This window comes from Podarcis erhardii (genome assembly GCF_964252035.2).
Source record: "Podarcis erhardii genome assembly, chromosome: 9".
NCBI lineage: Eukaryota > Metazoa > Chordata > Lepidosauria > Squamata > Lacertidae > Podarcis > Podarcis erhardii.
This window is the reverse complement of record NC_138512.1, coordinates 57,394,633-57,403,919: the sequence shown is the minus strand read 5'-3', so window position 1 is coordinate 57,403,919 and position 9,287 is coordinate 57,394,633. Positions and strand designations below refer to the sequence as shown.

General features: G+C 42.4%; 1 long non-coding RNA gene across 1 annotated transcript; it reads right to left on the bottom strand.

Moving 5' to 3' along the window:
- Positions 1-251: 251 nt before the first annotated feature.
- On the bottom strand, positions 252-8,009 carry LOC309350473. The gene is made up of 2 exons (XR_014160413.1): positions 7,869-8,009; positions 252-772 (listed from the first exon to the last, which is right to left on the bottom strand). It is a non-coding gene; the product is annotated as an uncharacterized lncRNA (long non-coding RNA).
- Positions 8,010-9,287: the final 1,278 nt, after the last annotated feature.

The following is a 9,287-nucleotide window of genomic DNA, read 5'->3' as shown; positions in this document are numbered from 1 at the left end:
CTGGCTCTTTCCTAGTGAAACTCCCCCCTCAAGGTGACCAAGGTAGTTTTAGTCCCTAAACAGGGTTGTGCACCAGACCAAAATCACTCTAGATAATCCATTTCATTCAGGAATGTCTGGAGTTGAACAGCCAATATGACTAAGGAAAGCGAGTACGTTCTGAAGAATTTATTGCCAGATGAAGAATTAACTAATTAATCATGGTGCCATGTTCTGTCTTCAGTTAAAAATTGGGCTGCCGGCAAAAGGAATGGATTTGATCTGAAGGATCTTTATTACTCATACATGAGTGGGAAAGAATTCAGAAAGTCCTTTTGATTCCAAAAGATACAAAATGCATGCAAATCCAAGTTCTTCTGAGACACAGAAGCTTACAGTGAACATAACACAAGTGTCCTTTTTGATGAACAGATGGTACTTAACAAAGATAAAGTGTCAATTGGCATCAGTCTGTTGATTCCAGGGTGCTGTCAATCAGTTTTGTTCAAAGAGTGAGTGACACGCTGAGAGCATAAAGTGATCAATCTGAAGTCTTAGACATGATGTCATAGATCAATTTCTACAGTTGCAGCATAAATGGTTTATAATCTGCCTCTAGTGAAATATTAAGATATCGTCTGTTACCTCTCAACAGAGCTTACAACTTTTATTTCCGCCCTTTGGGCTCCAACGTTCAGAAAGTCAGCACTTCAGACTTCCATCCAGTGGTTCCAGCCAAGTATCTATTGTTGAAAGCACTTGTGAGTGAGAAGAGGCAAAAGATCAAGGACTGCTGCCAAAGGAACAATAAATAAGTGAGATAACATCCACACAAATCGTGTCTCGGAAACCAAACAAAAGAAAATACTGGGCCTTAAAAACAGGTTAAGAGAGAATGGTGCAGCACTCAGATACAAGGAAATGCCAAAGACAGGATGACCAGCTTGGGTCCAATAATATGTGAATTATAATATAATATTATCTGGTCATGTTTACCACAATAATCCATATGGGATCATAAGGATTGGGGTGGGGGGAGGCATGAGTGTGTGGTTTGCTCATCATACAATATTCTGCATACTTGTTAGAATGCATGCACTGAATTCAACTCATGAGTAAACACCTTTACACACACCCCTACACACACACACACACACACACACCATATACGACTTAATCATAAGAAAAACAAAATGAAGTGGTGAATAACATCATGATTTGATACAAGCCAGAGGCTATGTTATATGCAGAGTAGACCTACTGAAATTAATGCACCAAAGTTGCAATGTGATCCTAACTACAGTTCCAGCACCCGTTTCTTCTAACATAAGCATTTTGTACATGGTTTTGCCTAATGCGCACATTTTGGCAAATTATCTCCTTTAACATAATACACAGTGTTTGATTTTGAAGTGCATTTGTTTGCTTTGTTGTAAGCTGCTTTGAACATGTGTTTTTTTGGGTGTGTGTGTGTGTGACAAAGCAGCATACAAATCACCAGTGTATTAATTTTTGTTTGCATTTCCCCCTGCTGTATCCATTTTTTTGTGCAAAGTTTTGGATTGGATAAGTTCCTCACAAAATTGGGAGAAGTGTGAATTCCAAAGTATAGCTAGTTGCATTCTGGTTTACATATTAATTCAGGAATGTGAGGTTTGCTGGCATCAAAATACAACTTGAATTAGTTACTCTCCCATCCATACATGTCCTTAACTCTAGAGTCAATCCAGTAGCATTTTCTAGCATGGCAACATTGACCCACAGCAAATTGTTGGTGGGACAATGTTGTAGACCAGCTTCCGGCATGATGGTGCTGGTCATGACTGTGCATTAGCAGTGTTTACATCCCATCTAACACACTTTCTTTTTTATTTATTTGCCAGCAGTCTCTCGTAGGATTAGGCAATTATTTCTGATTTTCGACAGCTCTGCAAGCAGAAATTGTGCCAGCATTCTGCCCTTGCACCCCCCACAACCCCATCATTTTTCATTAAGACAATTTAATCACACACACATTTAGCGTAGCTATTCTTAGCTGCCCTTTCACAGTCTTGGTGAAAAATCCATGGATGTTACGCATGAGCCAAGTATAAGTCAGCTGAACACTTTTAAATTGAAACCCATTTCCCCTGGAACACAAAGGCATTCCCCAACCCCATCCCACGTTGAAGATTATTTCCACTTTTTAACCACAGTCATTTTGGCTTAAAGGTTCTTTGGAAAAGATCCCCAGCCTTTTTATAGGGGTATCTGGGTGCTTAAAATGCCTGAAAATCAGGCCACTCATTGCCGTGGTTAAATGTGGGATGGGAAGCCAACTTTATTTTAACACTATGGTTTTAAGCAAACCTATATGGCTTTCTTTTTTGCAAGCAACCTTCCCAAAACGATTCAGCGGCTCAAATTTTGACATAGCATAACTTTGTATAAACTCTGCACGGTGTGTTTATAGGAATAATGTTGCATGTATAAATACAATTGGCAAGGAGGATGGGAAACAGAGAATGGCCTCTTTGGTGGCCCAAGAGACCCAGAACTGACCCAAACATTAGGTTGGTCTCAAGTGGCATTGAAGAGGGTGGCCACCAAGATCTCTTACACTGTCAGAGAGGATGCTGGGAATGGGATGAAACTTTCTGGCCATCTGTGCCAGGGGTGGGCGACCTTTCTCAGTCTGAGAGCTGCTTTCTCTGCTAGCCAGACTTCTGAGGGCCACATGCCATTTGTGGGTGTGACCAGAGGAAAAAGTGGGCAGCAGAACAAATGTGAATTTTACTTCTGTACAAGTAGGCTAGTTTCTGTGCCCTCTCACACCCTGATCTCTTCTCCAGCCAGGCAAGAAAACAGCACTATCAGAGTTCAAGGACAGATTCCAGGGAGGCATTGCAGGGGGTTAGACAAAACGACTGTTTGACCCATCTTCCAACTCTACGATGCTGTTATTGTATGATTCTAAGGACAAAACCCAAAACAGAACAAAGCTCAAGGAGGGTACAAAGCAGGGCTGGTGAAGGGTATGGGCTGGGAGAAGCCCAAGGGCCAGGTAGAAAGAGATGGAGGGCCATTTGGCCCCTGGGCCTCAGTTTTCCCATCCCCGATGTACGCAGAGGAGTTCTGGAAGAGGAGGTGCATTTCGCCCTCTGTGCGATTCCAAAGTAAAGAAAACTTAAAGGGCATCCATGAAAATGAGAGACATCTGGTATCCCTGTAACCGCCATGCAGCCACTATCAACAAACATGCAGCTTCCCCACACAGCAGAGGCTTTAGTTAAAATGTGGCAAGGAATATAAACAAACAGAGGATAATGGGATGGTAAAACTGTAAAAAAAAAAATCCACATAACTTCAGGATCAATTACCAGTGTCATCTTACTTGTTTCTGGGAGGTTGTGTGCCTCTCGGAAATGCCTCCCACCTCCCCATTGTTCTTGGCACCTAGACACATCTAAATTAAAAGTAGCTGGTTGTTGTTTATCATATTGAAGATTGGGTATCCAAGTGCATTGACCATAAATCCTAATGAAACATTTTTAATGCTCAAGCCTGCATTTTCTGTATGGTTTGAATTACCCCATATTCCGTTTACTAGCTTTGGAGTGTTGTGGAGGCAACGAATGCTCCATTAATGGGCCATTCAGCACAGGCTATTTATCTCCAGAAAAACGTTGAGCACTTGCCTGTCTGTGAACTGATGGAATTTTCCAATGTAATATTATTAGTGAGATGGCTTATTGGTCAACACACAGAGAGAGAGCTTTTCATAGCATTCATTTAATATTTAAAACATGACCAGGTCATGTTTAGCTTTTGACAATCCTGTCATGGCCCCACGAGGTCTCTCAAGAGCATCCGGGAGCTGATGGGCTAAAATGGTCTTCACCCTCCAAGCAAGGTGGAGTGCTTAAAAGCCTTTTTCATGCTGGTTAATCCCAAGTGGACCCAGTGTTAAAAGAACTTTCAAGCTCTCTGCCTTGCCTGGAGTTAACTTGTGCAATTTCAACTGGTCCGCCTTCAGCCATGTAAGGATGAAAGTGTGCAAGCTAAATGTATGGGCAGGGTCTAAATACTATTATTATTATTATTGCCTTCTCTGTCAAAATGACCTCCAAATGGTTTACAACAAAGGAAACGTATCAATAAGAGTAGGGATGTTGAAGAATTCTAACAAAAAAGAAATGGGAGTGCAAATTGCTGATACACACCAATTCATCCCATATCCAGAACATAAATTAATTCAGCAACTGTGATTTCATGGTTGTTGATGCATTCAGTCAGCAAAAGATACATAATTGATTATTTCTCTCACCATCCCTTTGCATAGCATTTCCTTTGCACTGCAATGAATATGGATGGAATAATGAATGGAATAATGTAATGACAATTTAATTTATGTGATTAATTATGTAAATTACTTAAGTTATGTCATTTGCCACAGTGAGACCTTCATTTTTGGTGGAAGACCAACTGCAGCAGCACTGGAACAATGCTGCATGAAATGAAAACAGGGCAATCCATTCAGATAAGCGGGGTACAAATAATATTATTATTAATTATAAAATGGAAAACAAGGCCTTCTTAGACATATGTTACAAAAAAATAGTGAAATCACAATGAAAAGCCAACAATAAAGCAATAACAATGCAGAAATATTAGAGGGTGAAAAAAAATATGAAATCAAATGAAATATGGCCTTTGAAAGCATGGGAAAACAAAGTCTTTAGTGTGTGCTGAAAGCCCAACAATGTTGCCGCCATCTGTGTCACTTAGCCTAGGTGATGCATTTTGTCCATGTCTGGATCTTAGCTCTGTGCTTCACATTTTTTCTAGGTTCTACGGCTTAAGAAAATTTCCCCTGGACGTTACTTCCACCTAATGTCTAATTCCCAGTAATGTCCAGGAAAATCCAAACGTATGGCAGCCCTATCACTGTTAACCATGTTTTGAAAGTTAGTTCTTAAACTCAATGCCCAGAGTGGCTGGGGCAACCCAGTCAGATGTGCAGGGTACAAATAAAATTACTACTGCTGCTGCTGCTACTACTACTATTGGTAAGTAAAGGTAAAGGGACCCCTGACCATTAGGTCCAGTCGTGACCGACTCTGGGGTTGCGGCGCTCATCTCGCTTTATTGGCCGAGGGAGCTGGCGTACAGCTTCCGGGTCATGTGGCCAGCATGACTAAGCTGAACCAGAGCAGTGCATGGAAACGCTGTTTACCTTCCCGCCAGAGCGGTACCTATTTATCTACTTGTACTTTGACATGCTTTCGAACTGCTAGGTGGGCAGGAGCTGGGACCGAGCAACGGGAGCTCACCCTGTCACGGGGATTCAAACCGCCGACTTTCTGATCGGCAAGTCCTAGGCTCTGTGGTTTAACCCACAGCACAACCCACGTCCCTATACTACTATTGGTAGTTTTGTTCAAAAGGATATCAGTAGTAACATTCCGGCCTGCAGCACACTTAAATTCTAAAAGCCAAACTGGTCATTTTTCTTTTCAAATGGACTTCTAAAGCCTGAGAAACATGCAAAAATGCTCCATTTTGTATGTGTGTTTTTATGAGGACAGCTCTAGGCTGTTTTAAAGTTTTTAAAGGAACCAAATGAAAATGGATCCATTTCTTTACAAGTGGTGGTTTAATCCTGCTGGTAATGTGGTTGTATTCCAGACGACTCTCCCAAGGGACAGGGAGGAGCCCAGCCAAATGTGTCTTGTGTTGAAAGGTTTACAAAGGAGAAACAGATCACATTCAGCAGGCTGATAAATGGCTTCATTTCCACAGCCAGAAGGAAGAGCGCTAATATAAGGCTATTTGTTTGGTTTGTTTGCTTTTGAGAAGCAGAAAGACCTGTGTCCTCCCCATTACCTCTCAATTGGGGCTCCCAAGGGAGAACTATTTCCCCATCAGTTCCGAAAGGTAACACACAGAAACAAAAAACTTTCATCATGAACCTCTGGATTCCATTATGGAGTTTTAAAAAAGATTTCTTTCAGTAATGATTTGATCCAAATGAAGTTAGCAGTTTGAACATGATGAAGGCCCTGATGATTTTGATGAAATGCAGGCCTATAAGAACATTAAGGCTGTGAGATTATTGCCATAATCTTAATAATGTCTTAATGACATTAAGACATCAGAGAGGCTGTGGCACCTTAAAGTCTGACAAATTTATTGCAGCATGATCTTCAATAAGCCCAAGAAAGCTCATGTGGGAACAGATTTTTCTAGGCTGCAAGATATTCCAGGACTATTGAAGTGCACTGGAAATCCCTGATTTAAATCTCAGGCCAGTGGGTAGTCTTAAAAAACTGAGGATGCCCAGGGCCAGCATCTTGTTCTGGGTGGAAGACAATTGCATTTCCTCCTAAACAGTTTCTCCAAATGATGCCTCTTTTCTATATAACCAATAGGAAGGGATTTACTATGACTACATTTAGAGCTCACCTTTTCTCCAAGGAGCTTGAAGTGGTGCGTATGGTTCTCCCCCTCTCTCTTTTATCTTTACAACAATACAGAGAAGTAGATTAGGCTGGACCATAAAGAAGGCTGATCACCGAAGAATTGATGCTTTTGAATTATGGTGCTGGAGGAGACTCTTGAGAGTCCCATGGACTGCAAGATCAAACCGATCCATTCTTAAGGAAATCAGCCCTGAGTGCTCACTGGAAGGACAAATCGTGAAGCTGAGGCTCCAATAATTTGGCCACCTCATGAGAAGAGAAGACTCCCTGGAAAAGACCCTGATGCTGGGAAAGATGGAGGGTACAAGGAGAAGGGGACAACAAAGGACGAGATGGTTGGACAGTGTTCTTGAAGCTACTAACATGAGTTTGACCAAACTGCGGGAGGCAGTGGAAGACAGGAGTGCCTGGCGTGCTCTGGTCCATGGAGTCATGAAGAGTTGGACACGACTAAACAACTAAACAACAACAAGATTAGGCTGAGAGACAGTGGTCACCCAGCTCACCCACTGAGCTTCACGGCAAAATGGAGATTGAACCTGGTCTCCCAGATCTTAGTACTACACTCTAACCACAAAACTACATGGAATAAGTCAGGGGAAAGGCTGCAAATAAGGGGAGAAATTGCCCCCATTATTTAGCCCACACATAGTCCCTAGATAGCCACTAGTAATGCCTTTTGAGCCTGTTGGGTTTGACCAGTCTCAGCTGTTATTTAGAAGATTTCTATTCCACTTTTCAGTTGAGTGATTCTCAAGAATAGCTTACACACACACACACACACACACACACAGAGAGAGAGAGAGAGAGAGAGAGAGAGAGAAACCGCAAACCCACACAACCTGGCACTCCTCATCCTGTTGGCTGTTGAATAGGGCCGGAGTGTGATTTCCTTCATATCCACAGTCTCATAGTATCTAGCAATTGGAACAGAATGTTCTTTCTAGGGGTGGAGAAGCAAGATCCCTGCAGCAGATGGATGGGACCAGAGTCAGCTCCATGAAGCAAAGGGCGAGATGGGTCCCTCCCTCCATGTACAGAAACCAGCTGGAACAGGGCACTTAAATCTTACTTCAACACTTTGTTGATGGATGGAGCCAGAGTGTGCAAGGCAAAAGGCATAGCCCAGTGGTAGACCATTTGCTTTGCAGGTTCAATCGCAGGCACCTCCAGGTAGGTTTGGAACCCTAGAGAACCACTGGCAGTGAATGTGGGCAATATTGAGCCAGGTGAACCAATGCTCTGACTTGGTATAAGGCAATATCCTATATATTCTTATGTTCACTGTGGACAGACCAGCAGCTTCTGCTGTACTTGAGGGCAATGTGCTAACTTAGGGGGTGAAGGGCAGCTCATGTGGCACATACTGCCCTACCTACTCTGTGCTCCACAACATCTGCCTCAGGGGGCAGCAGCATCTCACTTTACCTGATGGTAGGGCCATTCTTTGATGGGGCCATCTTTCTTTCTTTCTTTCTTTCTTTCTTTCTTTCTTTCTTTCTTTTTTTCTTGAATTGATATGCTGCCCTATACCCACAGGTCTCAAGGTGGTTCACAGAATAAAATCAGAATATAAAACCAGACAATACATAATCAAAATAAAATCAACAACAACCCAATAACAGCCCTCCCCCAACACATCTTAAAAGGGCATAGGATGTCAGTCAAATCAACCAAAGGCCTGGTTTAAAAGGAATGTTTTTCCTGGCACCTAAAGGTGCATAATGAAGGCACCAGGAGAACTTCCCTGGGGAGAGCATTCCACAGATGGGAAGCCACTGCAGAGAAGGCCCGTCCTCATGTTACCACCCTCTGGACCTCTGGAGGAGGAGGCACACAAAGAAGTGCCTCAGAAGATGATCTCAGGGTCTGGGTAGGTTCATATGGAAAGAGGCGGTCCTTGAGGTATTGCAGTCCTGAGCTGTTTCCCCTGGTCATTGTGTTCTTTCTGGGAAGCAGGGGGTACTTATGGAAAATAGGACCAGAGTATGCTTCCCTTCAGTTTTGCAGTCCCAGAGAAACTGGCTGTCCTTTCTGGAAGGGATGGAGAGGGACGCAAATGCAACCATGATGGCTCATCTATTCCTTGATCCAAGCTAGAAATTCAAAATGCTCTGAGCTAAGCACAAATTAGTGCATCCCAGAACTTGCTGTAAGTTGAAAGGAGAGCGGGAATTCTGGAAGAAGTAACAATAGTCTGTGTATACAGTGGTACCTCTGGTTAAGAACTTAATTCGTTCTGGGGGGTATATTCTTAACCTGAAACTGTTCTTAACCTGAGGTACCACTTTAGCTAATGGAGCCTCCCACTGCTGCCGCACCGCTATCGCAGGATTTCTGTTCTCATCCTGAGGTAAAGTTCTTAACCAGAGGTACTACTTCTGAGTTAGTGGAGTCTGTAACCTGAAGCGTCTGTAACCTGAAGCGTTTGTAACCCAAGGTACCACTGTAGCTGTATGCGAGGAAGAAACTCTAAAATAAAACTATGCATCTGCAAAACCTAGGCTGAATCTAGGTTCTTATTTCTAAGAGTTTTGTTGTTGTTGGTAACTACTTCTTCGACTGAATTGCCCCTTCTCCATTATATTCTTCCTGAGAGACATCTCCATGGATGGAGTAAGGGGTTCTTAACCTTATGTAGTTAATATTCTGCAGTGTGAGTATGCTGTATTATATTGTCCAAAGAAAATATCCCAGCCAATGAGATTTGCACTCAAATTGTAGCTTTCAACCAATGAAAAAAGTGACAATCTTTTAATTTATTAAGGATGTGTGTTTAGAAAAATAAACTCACGGGTACATTGAACTTATTAAATATTCACTGATATTTCCCCCCTTCCCCCAAAA